This window comes from Hypomesus nipponensis, chromosome 18, assembly GCF_054491055.1.
Source record: "Hypomesus nipponensis isolate SF chromosome 18, ASM5449105v1, whole genome shotgun sequence".
Taxonomy (NCBI): domain Eukaryota; kingdom Metazoa; phylum Chordata; class Actinopteri; order Osmeriformes; family Osmeridae; genus Hypomesus; species Hypomesus nipponensis.
Genome location: NC_140378.1, coordinates 8,589,545 through 8,612,837, shown reverse-complemented (window position 1 = coordinate 8,612,837; position 23,293 = coordinate 8,589,545). Strand labels below are relative to the sequence as shown.

The following is a 23,293-nucleotide window of genomic DNA, read 5'->3' as shown; positions in this document are numbered from 1 at the left end:
TCCTGAGATAAACTCTTGGGCCAACGCTTCACAGACTCATAATCCCCACAATTAAAGGCCTCACCTGGGCTTGACTTCCCCAAGCAAACTTCCTCCGGATCCTCCCAAAAAGGTCTTGCAGGAGAGGTGGATCATGATCCCTCTGTCTGTCTGTCTGTCTGTCTGTCTGTCTGTCTGTCTGTCTGTCTGTCTGCCTGTCTAGCAGTTGTCTCACTGTTTTGTGTACCAGTCCACAGTGGAGAGTGCCAGACGTGGCACTCTAGGAGTGTGTTCCCACAGGCCATAACCCGTGGCCAGCCTTTCTGCAGCCTCCTCGGTGGCAGAGACCCAGGGGTTTAATGGAGGCGTGTGACAGGGCTGTGCGTCTGTGAGTTATGGGCCGATCGATTAGCATTCGCTGCATCTTTGCATGCCATTAAGGAGCTTGAGGGTCTGGAGACAGATGAGGATTGGAGTGTAGCATAGAGGTGTGGTGAGATGGATACAGCCCGATTGGAGATGCCCAGTGCCAAGGACAGAGGAGTGATCCATCTCCATCTCTGCTGGCAGAGGGACGAAGAGGAGGTGATGTGAGGACATTGGGGTAATTAACAACTATGCCCCCTAGCCATGTCAAATCACATCATATTACTGGTTTGAAACCCACATGTATTGCTTTGTGGATGTACAGTTTGGATGTCTCTGTTGTGTACTGCAAGGAGAATTAAATATAGTTTACTCATGTATGCATAAATGTCTGCTAAGATATTTTATCACTGTTAATTCTTTCAGATGACATAGAACCCTAACCCATAAACTCCAATTTTAACAAGAAGGCCATTATGACTGCATGTCTGCCTCTTCTGGGTTTGTCATAGATGTCATCAGTTTAGTTGTGACCACATTAAGAGGTTCAAGGTCAAGCCTTGACCTGTTCCATGTAATTCTCCGATTGTCACTTCAGTTCCGGTTGAAGTCAACCTTGAAGAATTCTCAATTCTAAATCCAGCAATGCACTACTACTTCAGCAATGCAGCAGAGTAAAAGCCTTCACATTTGTCCATGAAATGTTTACTATTCAAGTGTCCTAGTATTTACTTGGACAAAGTGCGCAGTGTAGCCTTTTCAATAATTCACTTGTCCATGGTTGCTCAGAAACTTGACACTGAGGAATACAGTCTCGATGCAGAAGAAAAGAGACCCAGTTGAGAATGATTGCTACAGTTACTAAAAGCTATACATCACATCCTTCCGACAAGACTGGTCAAACCATGCACATGGGCAATACTCTGCACCCTCTGCCTCAATATGAATTGGGTTATATTCCAATCAAACAAACCGCTTCTTGTTCCAAACAGGGATGCCTGTGAGTAATGGATTGAAGAACCTTGTATTTGATTACCATTCTGCCGTGGGCGGCTCCACTAAGATCCATTTGAGAGGTACTGTAGTGTGGTGGGACTTATGGACGGCCTCCAGATATTGACCCCATCTTTAAGTGGATGCTGTGCTTTTAGTGTACTTACACACAAGTTGGTCTGCATCTTCTCCCTTTTGGCAGCTTTGCAATACTTTTGATGGCAGACACCGGGCCTTTTCCCACTCTGAATTATTGATAGATCAGAGAATGCAGTTAGCCTACTTTTATTATGCCATGACAGACTTTTAAAGACAGAAAGTGGGGGATGGTTAGATAAGATGATCAGAACTCTACCTCTTTTGGATAGGGCCGTGAGAAAAGCTTTACTCGACTATGACCAGAAAGTAGAGAAGGATAATGGCCATTTGATCTGACTGTAATGATCTGACTACCTCAAAAGTGAAATACATAGAGGTGGCCAACTTCCCAGAGGCTGAAAGTATCCACAGTGTTTGAGACATTCAAGTCAATTTATTGGGATTAATGCAGTTCAACGATATACCAACCCCTCAAAAATATGTAGTTTTATCAAAAAGATCAGCAGTGCTGAAGGTGTTTGTGCTGATGCAGCATTTAATAAATCTCATTACTTAAAGGACATTGTTCTGTCATCTTATGAAAGCATTGGGACTCAGGAAAGCTAGGAAGTTGCTGTAGACTGGATCATTATATCAGAAGCAGAACAAGCATCAAACTGTCAATCAACAGTACCTTTGAGTGCTTTAATGGTTTGTTACTGCAATCTGCAATGGCCATTACAACAACGGATAATTAAAAGTCATGTCTAGAAGTCAAAGAGTCAAGAAAAGAAAAAAGTTAAGAAAGAAAGAAGTTAACAAAGGAAATTAGAAAAAAGGGATAAAAGGGAGACATTACGTAATAAAAGAAAGAATAGATTTTAAACAGTCTATTACCTAAGACGCTGGGCCGTACGTAGCTCGTGACTTTTGCCTATAGATGGCAGTATTCAAACGGACTTGGCGAGGACAGGAGTTGATACCTCTTTAGTGTCAGTGCGCACTGGAGCTGGGAAGACCGCGTCGCAGTATGTTGAGAAGACTTAGATTATGTTCATGTGATAATGCTTTTGTTAATCAAATGAGTTTAACGTTGTATTCCAATTTTAAATACAAGCACATTAGGCTCATAAAACGTGTAATAAAAACGACATCGATTTTCACGTGTTTAAGAAAATTGATCTTCAAATGTATCCTCAATTGGCTTAGGAGTGAAAAGGGAACAAACTAATTGCGGCTAAAGTACAGTAACCAATTTCATGGCATTCGTATCCGCCTCCTCGGATATTTGGGTGGCCAATGGCCATTGAGAGACGTCGGAATGATACGGGTAAATGTGTCTTTATCAATACATTTCCAAGAATAACGTGTCTATCTTAATTTGTCCCGATACAGATTGATCACAACATATGGCCATGCTATGGGACTCTGCGCTCAAACAGTTAACACAATCACAAAATGAGCCCGTGATGCCGAATTGTACAGGGGGGTTGGGTTTAAACGCTGTGGTGTGCAAGTGGTACAGTATCGTGCGTTGACTGGCTTTGGCTAGAGCCACCGATTCGTGCCAGTCCTAGCACAACCCTACAAGAAAGGCAGTGCGAGTAGTGAATCAAATGCTGCGAAATTGTAGCCCATGCTGACGATACCGGACGATGGCGAGCCAAACCGTGTCTAGGGTAGGCTAGAGGACATTCCATTTTAAACTGAAGGAATGTGCCATATCGCAGGCATGTCTCTATAAATTCGTAGAAAGTGTCAACGAAAGCTTACGAAGTTACGCGCTAAATTGTAGAGATCAGTTTTGAGCCAGCATTGCAGCCGTGCAGCACAGCGCAATGGATGTGTATGAATGAGAGACGGGTTAGAGTGCCCTATCCTATGTCATTTTCTAGGAAACTAGAGGGATCTAGCTAGCAATCTTTAATTACGCGAACATCATTGAGAGGTGCCGTGTCAGACTTTTGGTACTCGAAACATTCCGTGGATTTAAGTTGTTCAGTCCATTACCACAAGACGACGAACGCTGCGAGGCTATAAAATAGCCGAAAACCGGAGACCTCGTTGAAACCTAGAGGTGGGTGACATCGATCATATTCATTTTAACGGTAAAACAAAAAAGCCTGGTTGAATTAATGTCATAGTCTAAAGTGGCCAATCGTAAAACAATTATTTCAGACTCCTGTTTTCCGACGCAGGGTAATTTTACAGTCAATGCAAGTCAACTGACAGTAAGATCTGGGATATTTTATTCCACGGTTTAGTGAAGTGGTGGTACATCGTAATTGTTTAAAGAGCATTAATTAGCAATTTTCAGGAAAATAAGAAAGCATAACAGAAGATGTGTCACCCACAAACAAAACGTAGGTGCACTTACCTATGTTTATTCATGCGTAAAAATTGTATCAACCTGAAGAGTGGGCATAATGTTATCACATAGCACTCTGAACAATTTATGTTCACCTATAGCCAGATGACAAGGGAAACTAAATCGATATTAACATTTGAAATAACCTGCACTAGCCTACGTGAAATTATAACGCATGGTGTAAGTAGACTGTCTGATCGACACTGTTGATTTCTATTATTATTAGGCCAATAAACTAATTATAACTGTAAATAAAAGACGATGAAAAAAGATGATGAAAAACATAGCAATTTAGTTTACTCCAATGTTTGTCTGTACAATCGTGGTTTAATTAACATAACAATTCAGTTGTGCTGACCTTGAATCCGAACTCCCATGTAATCTAATCTGCTCCATAGGCAGAGCAGCCTACGTTCTTACACAGCTACTGTAGGCTACTTGAACCTTTAGTGGACTTTAATGACGCCAATTAATGAATGCGGTCTGGATGTAACATGTTCACACTTATAATGTTACGCTGTTACTCTGCTTTACAGAACTACCCGACAGACACATTGTTTGTGGTTGCAAGTTATATTCGCTGCCCTGACTGAGACGTTATTTTTACCTCTGTATAGACTAGAATCACCACATAGTTGATTTATGATAAGGCTTCTTATTACAATGTGGTGTGCCGCATAATTGAATAACTCCCCATATCCCCCCAAGCTTGGAAACCTCTACAATCTGATGCATTGTTGCCAACTGGCTGTAATTTGGAATTCAAGATAGACTCTACCGCTCATCTGTTGTATGACTCCGGAGCAGATGCACTCACAAATCTTCATTTTCCGTCACACTCTCAGCGCTCCGGCAAGCACTCATGACAGTGTCTAAAGAAAATGAATGTTGTTTTAAGTAGAAAATTGCTTTACATTTGCATGAAAATGACTGGCATCTGCCATGAGTGATGGAGAGCATATTAATCCCTCTGACCATGCAATCAAACCCTATTTCTTCTTCGTAAAAAGTTTGTAGGCCTATATCTGAAGCATGACCTACTCACATCATTATTTTAATATCCATCTCAAAGCGAAACAGCAGTTTGACCCCAAAAGCAACACCAGGGTAGAAATTGCTGCCTTGGAAGAACAAACACTCAGTCATGGGTTGATTATCACATGCTGATTACATTCACCTAATTAACTCCAATCTGATGGAAAAGCATGCACTGATAGTCTGGAGCTACTGCACGGAAAACAGTGCGTTTGACCAGTCTACCACTCATGGGCTAAGGATGTTACACACAATCATATCAGCTCTCAATAGCCTCCAAAGCCTTGTCTGTTGAACGTTGGTGTGAAGACAGCTTTGGAATATTCCTGATCTGGTTGCTTAGATGATGTGATTTTTTTTGAAATGTTTTAGCAGTGCTATTTGTTGATTGTTGTAATCTAAGTACGTCCAGTCGTGCTAGATATGCTTCAGTTTTGAATTCAAAGTAAGAACACAGACACTAACAAAATTGGCATATCCAAAATCACCCTCACAAAATTACAGAACCATCCAACCACATCTCATAAAAACCCTACTTCAATGTATGTTGCTTGTCCAATTCCATTTAGTCTCAGTGTAGCACTTTCAAGAAATGTATTTCAAGAGGGGGCAGTCCAAGAAAGCTGTTGCAAACCCCCCACATCACACACTTGGTAATCAATAAGATTTAATCATATACACACGCACAGAAATTGCTTCCATTGAGCAAACCATCAAATAAGACGGGCTGTATGCTGGTTATTCTCGCTCTGCCGTAGTCCTTTCCTGTCTCTCTCTCTTTCTCTCTCCTCTCGCTCTCAACACAAGCTCCAGTTGTCTGACTGCATGTTTCCGGGCTGGTCTGGGCAGACAGCCTCTCTACACTGCTCTGTGTTGATCTCAGACTATCGATTTGCTTATGCCAGTTTATATCTAGAGGAAACTTAAGGGTAACAAGGTCTTATGTGCTTAACTCTGGTTTGTGCACCTCAGTTTAGATAATGTCAGTTCTCAAGTTGGAGGATGTTTCTCTATGGACCACTTTCTAACCACTCCATGAAGGGAATCCACATGCTCTGCTCTCTTATTCTGTTTTGTTGAGTTGTGTTTGTTGTTGATGCACTGTTTTACTGCTCTGGTTTCAACACTGCTGTTGGGTATTAGTTGTTTCAGCCTAGTCCTGGAGGTGTTGTCTACACTGGTTCACATGCCGTCCTCAGTGAGAGGAGTGTCATATTAACCCTGTTCTAACCACCCTCCCTCCCCACCCTGTCACACCGCCCTCATTCAACGTGTCTCCATCCACACAACGACTGCTGCATGCAACTCAAGAGCGTTCTCTATGGCTGACGCCGATGGTTGACGCCTCAGAGCTTAGATCACTAACCAAACAGCTTCAGGTACTGGGGTCCAGGGCATGATACCCCCCCTCCCCTCTTCATAAACTACTTATACGGCAGGACTAACTGAGTTGCATGTTAGGTGACAGAGATACATGGTGTGAAGACACGCTGGCTTCTTTATGATTTGCTGTGTCACCAGCCTGCTCACACTCGGCTCCTCTCCTGCTCCTCTCTGCCGCCCGCTCCCCCCCCCCCCCCCCCCCCCCGCGGCAGCCAGATTTGCCCCTCTTTAGCTTGAGAGATTTTGACAAGTTGCTATGCATGCAGGCGGAATCCTTGACCTATTTCTTAATGAGTGAACAGTGCAAAATGCGCTCAGTGGTGGTGTAGTAGGTTAGGTTTCCCTCCCCTTAAAGCACCCTCCCCCCATGTACACACACTCGCTGTCTGTCTGATACACACACGCAAACACACACACACACGCACACATGCCTTACGGCTACTGCTGTGTGTTCACTGAGTTGTTCATGGCAGATATATAGCTAGGTCTACTACATCCCATCTGATGTTTGTACAAGCACTGTTTGTTTTAATGCTCTTGGCCTCCCGTCCTGCTCACTGTGGGCTGTTTATCAGAACCTCTCGACTGTCCAGCTGTCAAAACACAGATCTCTATCTGTCTGACCCACACGCACTCCGCTCAGTGAAGCATGTTATATACATGTGTGCCCGTGTGCTCGCATGTCTGTGTGTGTGCGTGTGTGCGTGCTGTCCTGTGTCAGCCTGTGTGTGCTTCCATGTGAAGGTTGACACACGAGAGATTTGAATCAGCCGTGACATTGATGAAGTGGAGGGTGTCCAGGGAGAACATTTGGAGTGAAGTTGTGGTCTGGTAGAAAGCAGAACTATCTCTTCTCTCGGTCTGTTTCTGACACCACTGGCCCTTTACCCACAGCCAGCCAGCCAGCCAATCAGTCAGCCAGCCAGACAGACAGCCTGACTGCCTTCTCCTAACCCTAGTAATGGCAGTAAACACTAGACTTTTACTGGTGAGTGGCTGCTTTTAAGCGTTCTGTTCAGCAGGACTGTATTTAGACTTGTCCTTTGTTGGCTACGTTTATCCCAGACTAGAGGCTTTCAGCATAGCTTAGTTAGATAGGCATCTATAGAGCTGGAGATTTGAACGGTCTGGCTTTGGAAATAGATGTAAATGAGCTACAAACTGATATGAATGAGCTGAAACATGCACATCCCCTAATGCAGATTGTTAGTTCCTTCCCTTCTCTAGTATCACGTATCATATTGTCTGTGATTGGTATGTTCACTGGTAATGTAGCCAACAAGCCAAGTCAACATTTGAAAAGACAGGGTCTACAATAGTTACCATTAATGCTGCGCTTAATGGCTTACTCTTGCAGTTGTTAGTTTATCTGGAGTGTGTGTGTGTGTGTGTGGCCTACAGTGACTTACTGAATCGTTGAGACCATTTGGAATTGATGGCCATAGGCCACTACATTGTTAAGCAGCGACTGACTCAGTATGAGCAACACAGCACAGAGGGCAGAAATCAATGTCTCAGCTCTGCATTACATTTTCCAATACCTTCCCCAGGTACGCTTTACAACAGGACTTCCAAGTGGTGTTTGGCCAGGCTAAAATCCGAGCATCTTCCCAGCTCTTAGTGGTTGGAGAGGCCAGGGTGGGAGGTGTTCCTTCTGTCACCCCTGTCATGTGCCTGTCGAGGAATGTGCTTGACCACATCATTGGTGGAGGCTCTGCCATGGACTGGAGGGATGGAGGGCTGGCCGAGCCAGATGGGGCTGGCTGTTGAGCAGGCTCCAGCTAACTAGTCTCTGTGGAGAGAGGAGAGGGTTTGAAGCAGTAAGTAGCATCCTCCTTCCGCCAGAAGAAGCGAGCCAGCCCTCCAGACCCCAGCACGCTTCCCCTCCTCTCTCTACCCACGCCAGAGGGACTGGGCTCTGCACGGACCCCAGTGTGCCCTCTCCTCTCCTCTCTCTGGTCTCAGAGGCCGGCCAGCTTGCAGAAACAAAGCCTTTTGTCTGACCGCTGAATCTAACAGATGGAGAAATGGACAGTAAATGAGAGCAGGGAGAAAGGAGAGAAAGGGAATTTAGTGGAGCATGGTGGTGGCTATGCATTTAGGCCGGTCCTTAGGGAAGCATAATACCCTCACAATGCAACATTGGCAGAACATTGGTGAAGTTTTCCCCCACGGAGGCAGTGCTACAGTGACTGTGTGTGTGTGTGCGTCTGAGAAAGGAGAGAGAGAGACTGAGAGAGAGAGAGAGAAAGAGAGAGAGAGAAAGAGAGAGAAAGAGAGAGAGAGACATCAGTCTAGGAGGGCTCTCCAGGGCCGCGCAGCCTTTATTAAGATGTTAATGGAACTGCCTTCATGACACATTTCCATGGGACTGCATCCCTCTTCACCGCCATTCTGCAGAGCCTCAATCTCCCCGCCACTCTCAATCCATCAGGCTCTCACACACACACAACAGGCTCTTCAGGCATGCAGGCCCATCTCCACATGCCTCTACCCAGGCACTCTCACACTCTCTATCTGATCCATGCTGTCACCGGCCATGCTATATTTTCACCGTGTGTAACGAAATCACCCGATCTTGGTGATAAGAACAGCAATCATGGCAGCGGGAGCCGGAGAATAACAAGTCTGGCTGTTTGTTTGTCACTGAACTTCACACTCGGTCCCAGGCAGCCTGTCAGGCCAACAACATGGCTGAAGAAGTTATGTGGCTGTTTGTTCCAGAACCATCCACTCAGCTTGCGTCTCTCCACCTCAGACCTCTGACTGTTACCAAGGCGGCACAGCACACAGGACAGCCTCATCACCGCTGCAAAAACCTTGAACTCCCCATGCAAATGCCTTGACTTATTTTAGTTTCATGAAAGCTCTGAATGCATTGTCTCTGAACTATTTTCCCTTTTCACAGTCGTTGAATATAAGTCAGTTTGGGCTGGCAGCATCAATAATCAATTAGCTTGTGTCATGGGAGGATGTGCGTTTTTGTTTAGTGTGGAAGTTGACAATAAGTGAGCAACAAAAGAGAGCGGGTGAGAGGCGGCCGAGGAGGGACGGGGGGGGTGAGGTGACGTGGGCTCCACACAGACGCCAAGGGGCAGCTGTCAGTAGCAGACGACTGTGTGTTTCTGTGTGTTTGTGCGTGTGTGCGTGTGTGTGTGTATGAGATGCAGGGCACCGGGGTGGGCACACAAGGCAAAGCCCACACTGCCCCCTGGTGATGAGGACGCCCCGTCTGCCATCGTCGCCATGGTTACAGAAGACAGGGCAGAGGCATTGCATGTCTAGTTTGTTCGTGAACGAAAGCGGGAAAGAGATGGGGGGGGGGTGGGGGGGGTGGGGGGACAGAGAGCGAGTGAGAGAGTGAGAGACCAACGACAGCTTTGTCCCTATTTCTCTGCTGCCTAATTACAGTCAGACCATTTACAACCTGCAGCTCAGCTATATCACCATCATTAGCTCTTTTTCATCTGTTCCAAAGGCAATGACTGAGTTTTTTACAAGACTGACTCAAGCTTGTTCATCACTCCGGAAATGTACCATCCACATGGTTAATGCACTTGCATTAGCTTAATGTGACACCACTGGCTGCTGAATGAGTAGCCCTACTCATGAGTTATGTCCCCCTTGCCTGGTCCTGTTGAACTGTGTGACATGTAGCCACCTGCATCCCTGCCGGCTGCTGTGTTACTATTCTCCAGCCAGCCGTGGTCTTATCAGTGAAGCTAGCTCCAGCGCTCCTTCGGGAGGCGGAAGGCTTCACACCCCCTCCACCTTCAGCAGCCACCACAAGAAGAGATAACACCTACCAAACTCATTCCTGAGTCAGATAACAAACAGAATACCTCAAATGAAAGAAACCCCCCTTCCCTTTTCTTTTCCCAAACACACTCCCTCTGTCCCTCTCTCTGTCCCCCCTCTCTCTCTCTCTCTCTCTCTCTCTCTCTCTCTCTCTCTCTCTCTCTCTCTCTCTCTCTCTCTCACTCTCTCTGTCTGTCTCTCTCTCTCTCTCTCTCTCTCTCTGTGTCTCGCTTACTCGCACACTCTTCCGATGCAGATAAAGTCTTTCCACTGTGCGAACCAAAACAAACCCGACTACAGTAATGATGAAAGACGGCGAAACTCCACAACTTCAAACTGAGAAGCAGCCAAGCCTGGCATCCGTTTTCCTCTTGGTATGGGTTGGAGAAAGCCTGCTCTGGCCCAAACAATCAGAGTGGGCCTGCCACTGCCAGCCTGATTGGACACACTCCTTTACAAACACGGCAACTCCATTCTTAGAAACTGGACTTGGGGTCATGTCTCAGTCTCGGGGGAAATTGGAAAAGGTGCTTATGGGAGGTCGTGTTTTTGAAAGGCCAGTCTGAGTCTCCTCTCTCCATTCCTGAGGCTCTGGGCTCTTTACTTTGGCCCAGAGAGGCCTGCAGGCTCCCGGTCAAGGAGGGGGACCGCCCCCCTGGGAATACTGCAGTATGTTGATGCACAAACACACTACTCTGACTGACCCATTGAGAGAGAGAGAGGGCAGTTGGAGAGGAAGACTGGCGTTTTTTACTCTGTCAGTTTCAGCCATGAGAGATCCGTGGGAAATGGGGAGTAGTGGAGCTACCTTGTGATGAAGTATATTACAGCAGTGTAACTCCTCTCTGGGTTTGAACTGACCTGGAGCCATTCTCCACTGTGTTGTTATTGATTTTGGCCTGCCCTTGACCTTTAATGACAAGGCTGTGGAATGCACCCCCTAGCAACAGCAGCAGGACCTCTGTGGGTTCATTGGCGTCGAGCTGAAAGAGAACAAGAAGCACTGGTTTTCCTCCCCTGCTTTTGTGCCCTCCTATCAAACGATGTCAACAATATGGTCATTGTGATTTATGTGCAAACCATAACAATCCAACAGCATGCATTCCAGAAGGCCCTCGGTTTCTTCCTGCAGTAGGAAGCATGATCAAGATAAACTGATCTGAGTTGGAAGCTGGATGTCGTTTTTTCCCCCTGCCTTTACTTCCTCGTTCTGTTCCCTCTACCAGGGCAGTGTCAGGCACCAGACGTTAGCAGCACGGCTAGGCTAGTGCTAGCTGCTCTGCCCATGTCATAAGCAATGAAATGTGAGACGTGGCTGTGGCGTGTCTCTCTACACCGCCTCTCATGTCTGAGGCAAAAAAGAGAGACACAATTATGATCATGCGCCCAGATCTGAAATAACACGGGCCAAAATAAAGAATCAAATTATGGCATCATGTATAATTCACAGATCCGCAGCAATGTAGGTCAACAGTGTTTCCTTTCTGCTGCGTTTAGGGAGAACGGCGGGAGAATTACAGTATCTAAGACAATTATCCTGAGTGTGACAGGCTAGACTGTAGCGGCAGGACTGGAGATCCTTGTGTTGTCCATAAAGATGCTGATCAAATATGACTGTTCTGAAGCACAGGCCTGCCTGCCTGCCTGCCTGCCTGCCTGCCTGTCTGCTTGCCTGCCTGGAGGAAAGAGGGAGAGATGGGGGGGAGGGGGGGTGGACCGGACAGGATTGTACTCCGACAGCAGTGAGCGAACATCTTCTTATGTCTTAATCTGCAATACTTAGGGATCTAAGACCTAATGCCATTAAGTGGGTGACACACAGAAGGTGAGTAAATGGGATTTCTGCCACAGATACCTTCCCTCCCCTCCTCGCCCTCCTAGCCATGGCATGGCCAGACCATTATCCCCTGTCTGGCTCACGGCCTATGGAGGGAGCCCAACACTAATACCCCTCATCTAATAAGTTTAGATGAATGTTCTTATTACTGAGAGCTTTGGGAAGCTTGGGGAGACAACGTTTACTGGACGTCTGGCTGCAACCTTACCGCTGCTGCACATGTGAGTCCAGGCTGTTCTCGCTTAGCTGGAGAACAGTGTGTTCCACTAAACACAGGTGAAGAGGTGGGATGCATTTGCATTTGATTACAAAACACCCTCTTTCAGGTATTGTTATTATGCAGATTTAACATGGAACATGGCAGTTGTTGTGTTTCAAGTCCAATATGAATATTTCATTGTTCACTGTTCACACAGGACTAAAGTCCCATGTATCATTGAAGAAGTTGTGTTAACTATTAAGCAAAATAAGCCTTGACAGTGCCATTGTTGATCAAGAGAATTAAGCATTCATTCTTGTGTGCTTTTGTGTATACAGTTCTTCTCTGTCTTTTCAAAGCTGACAATTAACAGCTTACAGCATTGCTCCCTCCCTCCCTCCCTCCCTCCCTCCCTCCCTCCCTCCCTCCCTCCCTCCCTCCCTCCCTCCCTCCCTCCCTCCCTCCCTCCCTCCCTCCCTCCCTCCCTCCCTCCCTCCCTCCCTCCCTCCCTCCCTCCCTCCCTCCCTCCCTCCCTCCCTCCCTCCCTCCCTCCCTCCCTCCCTCCCTCCCTCCCTCCCTCCCTCCCGCTTCCTCTCTCTGTTCTCTCCCTTGTTTACTTGGGAGGGCGGAGGAATGAGAACGAGGGAGAGCGTGCTGGGTGGAGAGGTGCCAGAGGAGGAGGGATGATGCTGTTGGGCTATGTGAGTGCATGTTCACACACCGCTCCTTACCAGTTTCATGTGCCCAACGCCTCCTCGCTGCCTTGTAAAGCTTACTCCATTCAGTTTGAGTGAGACACAACCTCGTCCAGAGCGTTGGACGGCCTCATAAAGGACACCTAGTCTTTTGTTTGTTTCTCCACGGTTACTGTAGCTGTCGGCTCCTCGCCACAAAGCAGCAGCAGCAGCTTGAATGGCTTCACTCCTGAAACGGCTGAAATGCGGTCTGCCTTTCACCCGCAGCCCGGGGGACTCTGCATGTAGCACTGTGTCAAGGTAAACACACCCCTCCATCTGTACACTGTGACTAGGCAAACACACGGGATTGGATGATTGCTGTTCAGTGGCTCCATGTGCTCTGGTCCTCAATACTAGTGTTTTTCTTTCTGGATATACAGGGGTGGTGTAGTCCCTGGCTCTAACCTCTAGCAGCGGATGGTTCTCCAGCCTGGATAGACTGTCAGAGCAGGAAGGATTGATCTTAGCTGCTGACACGGATGGCACAGCCACAGTGTAGACCAGTTCCCACCATGAGGGACCACGAACAGCCTGAGCTCTTGTCCTCTGCAAGCACGTGAGGAAGGATGGTGGACAGTCATAGAACAACAAGGTTGAGATGATGACGAGATGATGACATTTGGCACCTTGGCCATTTGACTGTCAAATCCAATCATGAGTTGAGCACATGGGAAAAGACTACCATCTGCATATCTACCCTCAGACATACGGCGCGAGCCTCACTGACTGACTGCTGGAGGTCCTGATCAGGCTTTGCTCAGATCAAAGCATGGGTGTATGGGGTAGGCCGGACCCTTGTTGACAGACAACTTCCGCAACCTATGAGAAGCAGTGGGAAGAGGAAGCAAAAGGAGGCCTGGGAATGTTTCTGCTGACTGTGAGTCAGACAGGAAGAGGAGAGGAAGCTGCTCTGAAAGGGAATGTTGTATTAGACTCAGGCTGTGTGTGCGTGTGTGTATCAAACAGCCTGGTAGGGCCTGGGAGTGTGTGTGTGTAGGAAGGGGGGGGGGGGTATTCAAGGTAGTCTGGGAAGATGTGGAAATGCAACCCCTGATCTAGCAGACTATTCTCATGGACAAGAGGAGTCAGACCTGAGTCAGGCAAGTGTTGAGAGACAGCCAGCCAAAGGGGGAGGCAGGTATTGGGTCGTGGAAATACACACAAATGCACACGTACACAGTCTCAGCCTTTAGCCCTCTCTCCCTCCCTGTCTCCTAGCCAGTCTCAGCCTTTAGCCCTCTCTCCCTCCCTGTCTCCTAGCCAGTCTCAGCCTTTAGCCCTCTCTCCCTCCCTGTCTCCTAGCCAGTCTCAGCCTTTAGCCCTCTCTCCCTCCCTGTCTCCTAGCCAGTCTCAGCCTTTAGCCCTCTCTCCCTCCCAGTCTCCTAGCCAGTCTCAGCCTTTAGCCCTCTCTCCCTCCCAGTCTCACAGCCAGTCTCAGCCTTTAGCCCTCTCTCCCTCCCAGTCTCCTAGCCAGTCTCAGCCTTTAGCCCTCTCTCCCTCCCAGTCTCCTAGCCAGTCTCAGCCTTTAGCCCTCTCTCCCTCCCTGTCTCCTAGCCAGTCTCAGCCTTTAGCCCTCTCTCCCTCCCAGTCTCACAGCCAGTCTCAGCCTTTAGCCCTCTCTCCCTCCCTGTCTCCTAGCCAGTCTCAGCCTTTAGCCCTCTCTCCCTCCCAGTCTCACAGCCAGTCTCAGCCTTTAGCCCTCTCTCCCTCCCAGTCTCACAGCCAGTCTCAGCCTTTAGCCCTCTCTCCCTCCCTGTCTCCTAGCCAGTCTCAGCCTTTAGCCCTCTCTCCCTCCCAGTCTCACAGCCAGTCTCAGCCTTTAGCCCTCTCTCCCTCCCTGTCTCCTAGCCAGTCTCAGCCTTTAGCCCTCTCTCCCTCCCAGTCTCCTAGCCAGTGTCAGCCTTTAGCCCTCTCTCCCTCCCAGTCTCCTAGCCAGTCTCAGCCTTTAGCCCTCTCTCCCTCCCAGTCTCACAGCCAGTCTCAGGCTTTAGCCCACTCTCCCTCCCTGTCTCCTAGCTAGTCTCAGCCTTTAGCCCTCTCTCCCTCCCTGTCTCCTAGCCAGTCTCAGCCTTTAGCCCTCTCTCCCTCCCTGTCTCCTAGCCAGTCTCAGCCTTTAGCCCTCTCTCCCTCCCTGTCTCCTAGCCAGTCTCAGCCTTTAGCCCTCTCTCCCTCCCAGTCTCCTAGCCAGTCTCAGCCACCACCACTAACCCGCTAATGAGCTCAGTGCTGCATGCTCGTCTCCTCCGGCTGGCTGCCCCTATTTGTGTTTCTGATGAAATGCTGAATAGGGCTTTTCGGGCCAATTCTCTAGGGTAAGAAACAGTCGATTTTTATCGCCCTCCTCTTTCCTGTTATTGCAGTTAGTTTTTGCAGTTTTTTTTAAGTCTATGATTATATGTTGTGCCTTCCTGGCTGCTGAATACATTCTGCTAGGGTTACGTTTACGTAGATACGCCATTTTGTTTGGCACACAGTCTCACCAACCTCATATAACCCCCCCCCCCCCCCCAACACTTGGATTTGGGGACAATAGGTCATGCTGGGGCTTGTTGCTAGTGTATCGTGTGCTGGAGCTGTATTCTTGTGCACTCGCTCTAAAGTGGGCATTTATATCCTCACATCCTGTACCACAGCATACTCCCAGTCTAGAGTTTCCCAGACTTTACCAAGACTTAGTCCTCTGTTCCAGCAATGTTAAAACATATCCAAGGTTAGTGTCTCAAATTAGAGTCTGGACTAGACATCCTCATCATCCTCATCCTTATCATCCTTATCATACTTATTCTACTCCTCTATGTGTGTGCTCAGCCAGGTCAGAGAGTTCATATGGGGCAAAACACCAGAGGAATTCAAACCTGTGTGCTAGTTTCATCACATTTCCCAATCATGTATTAATTGTCCTTTAACATTCGCTATTTCACTCTTCCTTTCTTCGTTACCCTCCCTCCCTCTCTCTCTCTCTCTCTGAGGGATCTTGTCCCAGCAGCTCCCCCGACACATACAGTGAAACAGATGCTAATTTTAATCATCTCTCTAGCGCAGATTTGTCTTTGATCAATCTTAATGCCCGGAGAGTGTCTGCTGTTGCATTCAGGCTGGGAGGGAGAGAAGAAAGCGGCAGGCTTGTGACTGGAGCCTGGCCACTGAAGCCATGCTGCTGCTACTTCAATGGAGTGGAGGGGTTGCACAGTGGAGCGCTCCACATCCAGGCCTCCAGCCATACACCAGTCAGGGTCCTAAAGCCCTCCTGGTTTGGGTCCAGCCAGAGATGCGGGCTTCTGCTGTTGTGTTTCCTGCAGAGTAGCGCCTCTGAGGGATTGCTGTGCCGTTCACATGTTGAGCTGGGATTTAGAATGGCCCTGATCAGAATTTCAATGACTTTTCCCCTAGGACTTCCTTACGCACATGCTTTTGTGTGATTACATCAGTGACAGCAATCCACTAGGCCCCGTCTCTCCTGTGTGACTCAGTCAAGATGGAGTGTAGGAGCAGTGCTGGTGGACATTTGTAAAACACTGAATCCCTGCTCTACATGAGAAGCCCCGCTGGTATACAGGCAGGGAAGGAGGTTTCTCTATTGATTCTACTTCAATGTAAGGAAGGACTCGCAGGAGGAGGGGGGGGGGGGGGCGACTGGAGCTGTAGCGGAGAGTGAGAGACCAGGTTGGCCTGCTGGTGTAGCCCTGGGCTCTTCTGCTAGTCCCGCAGCCATGCCCAGAGCAGGTTCGACAGCCCTGGGCTGGCATATCTGCCCAGGGCCTAGTCCTTCCCTCGCCTCTATCCACACCCCCGTGACTGGTGGCTGCTTGACTCTGTCTGACCCAAGGCACAGGGAAGTCCAGCAGGTGTAATAACTGGAGGAGAGACGGGCGAGAGGGAGGAGATGGAGGAGGGGGAGGAGAGAGCAGTCTGGTAATAGCCTGCCGTGCTCAAGGCCTTTCAACAGGACCTGGCTAGAGAGCACAAAAATGGGATTCGAAGAGGTGCACCGGGCCAATTGTCTTTGAGCCAATAAGTAGCTGCCCACCATCCCCTTTTCAGGTGAGTGTAACCACGGAGACCGCCTTGTGCCCTGCCGTATCGCACCAGGGTCAACCTTCGTAGCAAAGTGAATAACGCAGAGCTCTGCTATTGCTTCGGCGACATGCTATTTTTCATCTTGGGGCTTGTAGGTCACTGTGACATTCCTCTCTCCTCTTCTCTCCTCTCTCCTGAGCAGGTGGAGGACAGTGGTACAATAGCCCACATAATGAATGTTCTCTCAGATATGCTGTGCATGTGTGGATTTTGAGGGTACGTGTATGAGGTCACTGTCCACCGCTAGGAGCTTTGTATTTGCTGAGATTGTTATTTTGCGTTGAATTGTATTGCATACATCCAACAAACATACAATTTACTCTACTGGCATATTTTAGACTGAGGGTAGTGTATTGTGTGTGTGGAGGATACATAACAGCAACCTTGTGTGACTGTGTGTGTATATGTGTATGAGTGTGTGTTTGTGTTTGCAAAATGAGGGAAGTTGCCTGCCATAGTGATAGTGTCCGACTATACCTGGCACTGCTTTACGTGATGCTGCTCTGAGGATGTTGGTTTACAGGAAACCAGCTCTGATTTTCCCCCAGTCTTTGCCAAGCAGCCAAACAGCCAGCCAGACCTCCATCCTGTGGGGCTCAGATGGAACAGGCCGGAAGGTATAAATGTGCACTTCAGCAGTCATCCTGGAGTCAGCCTGCTCTCTAGTCCCGAGGTCATTTAGGTGAGCTTGCCACACAGCAGTACAAACAACAAAACAGTATTGAACAACATATCTAACAAAAACTACATGTAGGCGGATATGCTACTGCATAACATAGGGATCCCCCACTTTCAAACTTTGAATTAAATAGCTACTCTTCTGAAAGAGCACAATTTAAACATGCCATAATCCCACACCCTTTATCTCTGCACTCCCTTCTGGATCTCCTTGGCTGCTTTTGGGACTGTGCTTTTGACCTACTTCTGTGTCACTCACAAACTCTTAACCGATTAGAAAATATAACCACTAATTGTCTTCATTTATTTATTTGAGTAGTCCCATTCCCACTGGTCTACTACTGTCTTCCTAGACTCCATCTGTGAGGGGAAGAGGTTTGTACTCTGTCATGATATGTCGACGACTGGGGAGGCCCTGGCCTGGCCCAGCCTGACCTTCACTGCCATGTTTGGCACTTATTCATTGGCTTGGACTGGACTTGTTGTGTGCATACAGAAACAAGAGCCCCTCACCCAGTGTGCTGGCTGGGTCCTCCCCCTGCATGACTGATACAGCATCAGCCTTGATGCCATACACTGCTATTACCCCACCCAGACACAGACTGGACTATGTAACCAGCCGACAACAATTCCATTGTGTTTCATCACCTCTGATGAAATTAGAGGCCTTTATTGTGCGGTCAGCGTGTGTTTGCGTGTGTGTATGAAGTGTGCAGTTCAGAGAGAGGGAGAGGGAAGGAGGGAGAGAGAACATGAGGGAGACAGAAGATTGAGTCCTGTGCCTGTGTGTCAGTGCTAATGGGTCTGTTATGTGTGTCTGCAGATAGAGCCTCTCATAAAGGCCTTGATTTGTGTTACAGTGTTCTAGTGACCAGGAGAGAGAGAGAGGGGGGGGGAGAGAGAGAGAGAGAGGGGGGAGAGAGAGAGAGAGAGAGAGAGAGAGAGAGAGAGAGAGAGAGAGAGAGAGAGAGAGAGAGAGAGAGAGAGAGAGAGAGAGAGAGAGAGAGAGAGAGAGAGAGAGAGAGAGAGAGAGAGAGAGAGAGAGAGAGTCTAGAAAGGTTCATTCACAGCTCCCAGGTAGCATCTTTACTACTAGCACTGGTTCACAACTAGCCGTTCTATCACCAAATGATCCAGCACGTTGTAAGCCAGACTAGTGTGGTATCAATGAAGTCCCAGGAGGTAGCCAGTGTTACATTTATACAGTAGATATCTGAAGAATTCTATTTGATGTTGAGACTCACGTTAGTCAAGGTTGCACTTCCCACTGAGCACCACATCTCAACAAGAAAGGAAATTCATGTCTTTGCAGGTAGCGGACTACAAGAGTACTTTTAAACATCATATACTGTTGAGTGTATATTGCTTTTTTCTAGAGCTCTTTCTGCTCTGTATAATCCTGTATGATCCTGCATGATCCCAGCTCCCAGAGTGTGTAGTGTTGTTGTGTTCTCAGGAGGCTGGCGTTTATCACTGTTGTTGTTGTGAGATGTCAATGTCTGGCCTGTGTCACAGAGTCACAGCACTGTCCTGCCTGACCTATCACTGACCTCGCACAGAGACACGGTGAGGGGGAGGAGCTGTTGTGAGAGCAGGCAGCCATGGTCTCAAACAAACTTTAAGCCTGCCTCTCTGGCCATTGGGCCCCTGCCCACTGGGCTTTAGTCTCTCTGGTGTGAGGCTACTATTCCTCCAAGCCCCCTACCCACCCAGCCTCCAGACCTCCCGCCCCGTGGCTCTGAAGGATATCCTGTATGTGTTCAGAGGAGTGTGGCCCAGTGTAAACAGAATTAGCCTAACCCAGCCAGGAATCCCAACAGACAAGTGGACTCATACTTCTGTTCAAACCAGGGTTTGAAGAGCCTGACTGAACAGGCCACCTTAGACATGCATACTGTACACACAGCACTGTAGACCAACACACCAAACACTGTACAAACAGGCACCGATCTTTCCACAGAACTGATTTAAATACTTCATTCAATTCCAATTATTTGTTCAGTAAACACGGAACTATTTGCGTGAAGTGACACATGGACATTTGTCAGGTATTTAAAAAATGTTTATCTGACACAGAGAACAATGGAACAAGAACAAATGCATTTAAATGAACTTGATAAAGGGAAGGTTTGAGATGAGGAACAGTTTACAGCAACATGCCCGTGATGTGTTTTGAGTGCCGGTGCTGTCCCCTGTCTCCCTGGGTCCCAGCCCTGGCTCCCTGGGTCCCCTGGTTCCCCAGGTCCCAGCCCTGGCTCCCTGGGTCCCCTGGTTCCCCGGGTCACACCCCTGGCTCCCCAGGTCCCAGCCCTGGCTCCCTGGGTCCCCTGGTTCCCCAGGTCACAGCCCTGGCTCCCTGGGTCCCCTGGCTCCCTGGGTCCCCTGGCTCCCTGGGTCCCCTGGCTCCCTGGGTCCCTGGGTCCCAGCCCTGGCTCCCTGGGTCCCAGCCCTGGCTCCCCGGGTCACAGCAGGGCAGCTGTGACGGTCCCGGTGTCTCGGTGTCCCAGCCATGCAGGACACAGACAGCAGCCATCAGACGCACACTCGTGCTAATTGGATTGGCAGCTAATTGATTATGGCATGGGGAGAGAGCTGTAGTGGGCCCAGAGGGCATGTGTGTGTTTATGTGTGCATGTATGAGTGTGTGTGTGAGTATGTGTATCTATGTGTGTGGATGGGTGTATGTGTATGTGTGTGTGTGTGTATGTTTGTGTGTGTGTGTGTGTGTGTGTGTGGCCAGTGCCGCCCACGCCCAGGGCATCTCCTCAGAGCCAGGACAGTGTGGGTATTCCACACACTGTCTATCAAGGCTGTACAGAGCATCCCTGTAGCTGTCGTGACTGTGTTCTGTGGGACTTCCATAGAGCAGATAGCCTAGTCCAGCGCTGAGTGGCCTGCTCCTTAACTCAGAGCTGTCTGTCAGTGTGATTACAGGGGGAGCCTCTCTCTATCTCTCAGTCCATATTTGAAACACTAGCAGAGGGAATGACAGGGATTACTGTGACTGGCTGGCTGGCTCCCATTTCCCTGGAACTCTTATGTAAGCCTATTGGATTTTGGTCCCCGCTGAGAGAAATAACAGTCAGAAGTGTGCTCGCTTCATTGTGATATGGTATGGGCTAAGACAGAGTGAATTTAGACCAAAATGATAGAAGTACTAGTAGCTGCACACTATTTTCTTTCTCTTACTCTTCAGACTCCCCCCCCCCTCGCCCCCTCTCTCCTCGGTGGCTGCCCGCCTGTGGCACCAGATAGCATGGAGCTGCTGCCAGCTGCTGGAGTTGTGGCTGCCGCTACAAACTGCCTGGTGTCCAGCTGGACTAATGAATGGCATGGCTCTCTCTCTCTCTCTCTCTCTCTCTCTCTATCTCTCTCTCTCTCTCTCTCTCTCTCTCTCTCTCTCTCTCTCTCTCTCTCTCTCTCTCTCTCTCTCTCACTTGCTCACCATCTCCCCTGTTCTCACTCTCCCTCCCTCCTGCCCCTCCCTCTCGCTTTGTCTCTTTCACTTCTCTCTATCTCACCCTCCTCTCTATCTCCCTCTCCAACTGCTTCTTGTTCTGAAGAGGCAGCTAATTCAGCAGGTCACATATGGCTGCATCTGACTGGACTTCTCGTTAGCTCCTGGCTCACGAGCCTCTCTGCTCCTGCTGCTGCTGCTGCTGCTGCTCTGGGTCCAGCTCCCGTCTCCTGAAGTGAGAACCTCCTCTCACACATTCTGCTCACCAGCAGCTTGCGACGCTGGCTCCTACGTAGGGATTTGGTCTGATTATTTGACAGAGGGTTGGGTTCAGCTTGCCTTGGCCCTGTGCATGACCGGCCAGCTGTACACACAGGTCCTCGTCCCTCTGGTTGAGCCAGCTGACCTCACATAACCCTTCCACTGGGAGGGTCTCCCGATGGGGCAAACAGGCTCAGACAAAGAGCCTCACGTCCGTTTGAACACGGCCCCGTATCTACAGTTTGTGGTGATGTCATAGCTGTGAAAACGGCTGCTTGTGCTGCAGCTGGTCTTTCACAGGGCCAGCTCTCTGTGGGCTGGTTCTGCTAGCTGCTCACAGCCCAGTGTTAGCCTAACCCATGGCTCACTCCAGGAACATGTCCTTAAATAATCACCTTCAAAAGTGTTACATTTGTAATACAGCTACATTTATAATATTCTGTATTGAATTCAGGTCATCCATATAAGCCTGTACTGTGAATGTTAAAACGCAACAAGCTGTGTTTGGCCTTTTACCTCTTGCATACCGTAGCATCGTCCTTCAGTCCCTGTTTTCATTATAGCATGATATTGACTTTCATAGTGACAGGATTATACAGTGCCGGCTGTGTGCTTCAGGAGTGGTTAAAGGCTTCTCAGTTGCTTAAGTGTGTATGGTGTCAATCAAAGTGCCTAATTCGATTGGCGTCCTGGCGGCTGAGGAGCCCTATCTGATCTGGTGGCCTCGGGTGGCGCGCTGCCTGTTTGTTCTGCACCTCTGTGGAGGATTCTCTCTCCTGCCTGTCGCCCTTTACAATTCAGATTTATGGAAATGAAGCTAATAGGAGCCTGCTCAGCTCCTGACAGACAGCTCTGATGAGAGTTACTTCCACCAGAGGACCGGTGCTCTGTCTGCCTCCCTGGCTGGCTGGTTGACCGGCTTGCTGGCTGAGCGGCTGGTTGGCTGTTTATATTGTCTGTCTGTCTGTCTGTCAGTATGGCTTTGCAGAGCATATTAAAGATACACAAAGAACACAATTGTTACTAGTAAGATGTTAGTTGTGTAACCGGGGTGAGTTTGTTATCTGTTTGTGTGTGTGTGTGTGTGTGTGTGTGTGTGTGTGTGCGTGTGCATGTGTGAGTGTGTGTGCGCATGAGTGTGAGTTTTGTGTAGGAGGTGCTGACAGTGGGTGGAGTGAACAAAAGACATTAGAATAACAATGATATTGTAATCTCCTTCAGCGGATGTCATAGGTGTGAGGCGTAATGCCACTGAGCACTTCTTCAAACAGCTGAAGTGTGTGAGGCAGGCGGGGGGGGTTCGGGCGCTCCGGGGGTTAACTGAGGAGATTAGATCCTCACGCCCTTGTTTGCATTCAAGGATAAACGGAGATGCTGACACCCGCTAATTCTAGTGTTGTATTGACATGGCTTTTTTATGGAATATCTCTGTGTGTGAGGGGATTTAATAGACTTTGATATGCTTCATTTGGGTAATAATTCAGAGAGGATGCTGCTGTATTAATCCCTCCTATAGTGACTGGCTTCAACGGTTCAGTGTGTGAATGACATCTCCAGCCCCATCCAGCTCCAGGGCCCTTAGGGAGACAGCCCCAGGGAGGTGCAGTGACATGGTCACTAGTAAAGCTAGAAGTGGTTGAAACACTGCAGGCAGAGGGCTGTGAGAGTGCCCTGGGAGGGCCCTGGAGTGTATGCGTAATCATGGAGAAGTGTGCATATCCATTAACTATGCTAAACTCCTGTTCCATTTTAGTCACCGTTCAGAGCATGTCGAAAGCCCGATTTAAACACCAGATCTTTGTTTGTAGCTGTAGCGTCTGAAACCCAATAGGCCGTGCTCTGTGGCAGTCTCACGACTGTTGTTGTTTTACAGAAATATAAATGATGATATGGTTTGTGCCATCGCAGTACAGTTTAGTAGCAAGTATCCAAGTATTGGCTTTAGGCCTTAATGTGGTCTGACAGCAGCAGGCGTTGGAGCATAAAGGCTGTTATTCAGGGTAATATCCAGCTAGCATAATTTCCCCCAGCATACAGCTCAGGAAAG

General features: G+C 48.6%; 1 protein-coding gene across 1 annotated transcript in view; it reads left to right on the top strand.

The window, feature by feature from the left end:
* Positions 1–2,987: 2,987 nt before the first annotated feature.
* LOC146251883 (plexin-A2-like) overlaps positions 2,988–23,293 on the top strand; it is a 67,414-nt gene continuing 47,108 nt past the window's right edge. Inside the window, exon 1 of the mRNA XM_084681405.1 lies at positions 2,988–3,493. The gene's annotated coding sequence lies outside the window, so the exon portion shown is untranslated. The remainder of the gene's footprint in view (positions 3,494–23,293) is intronic.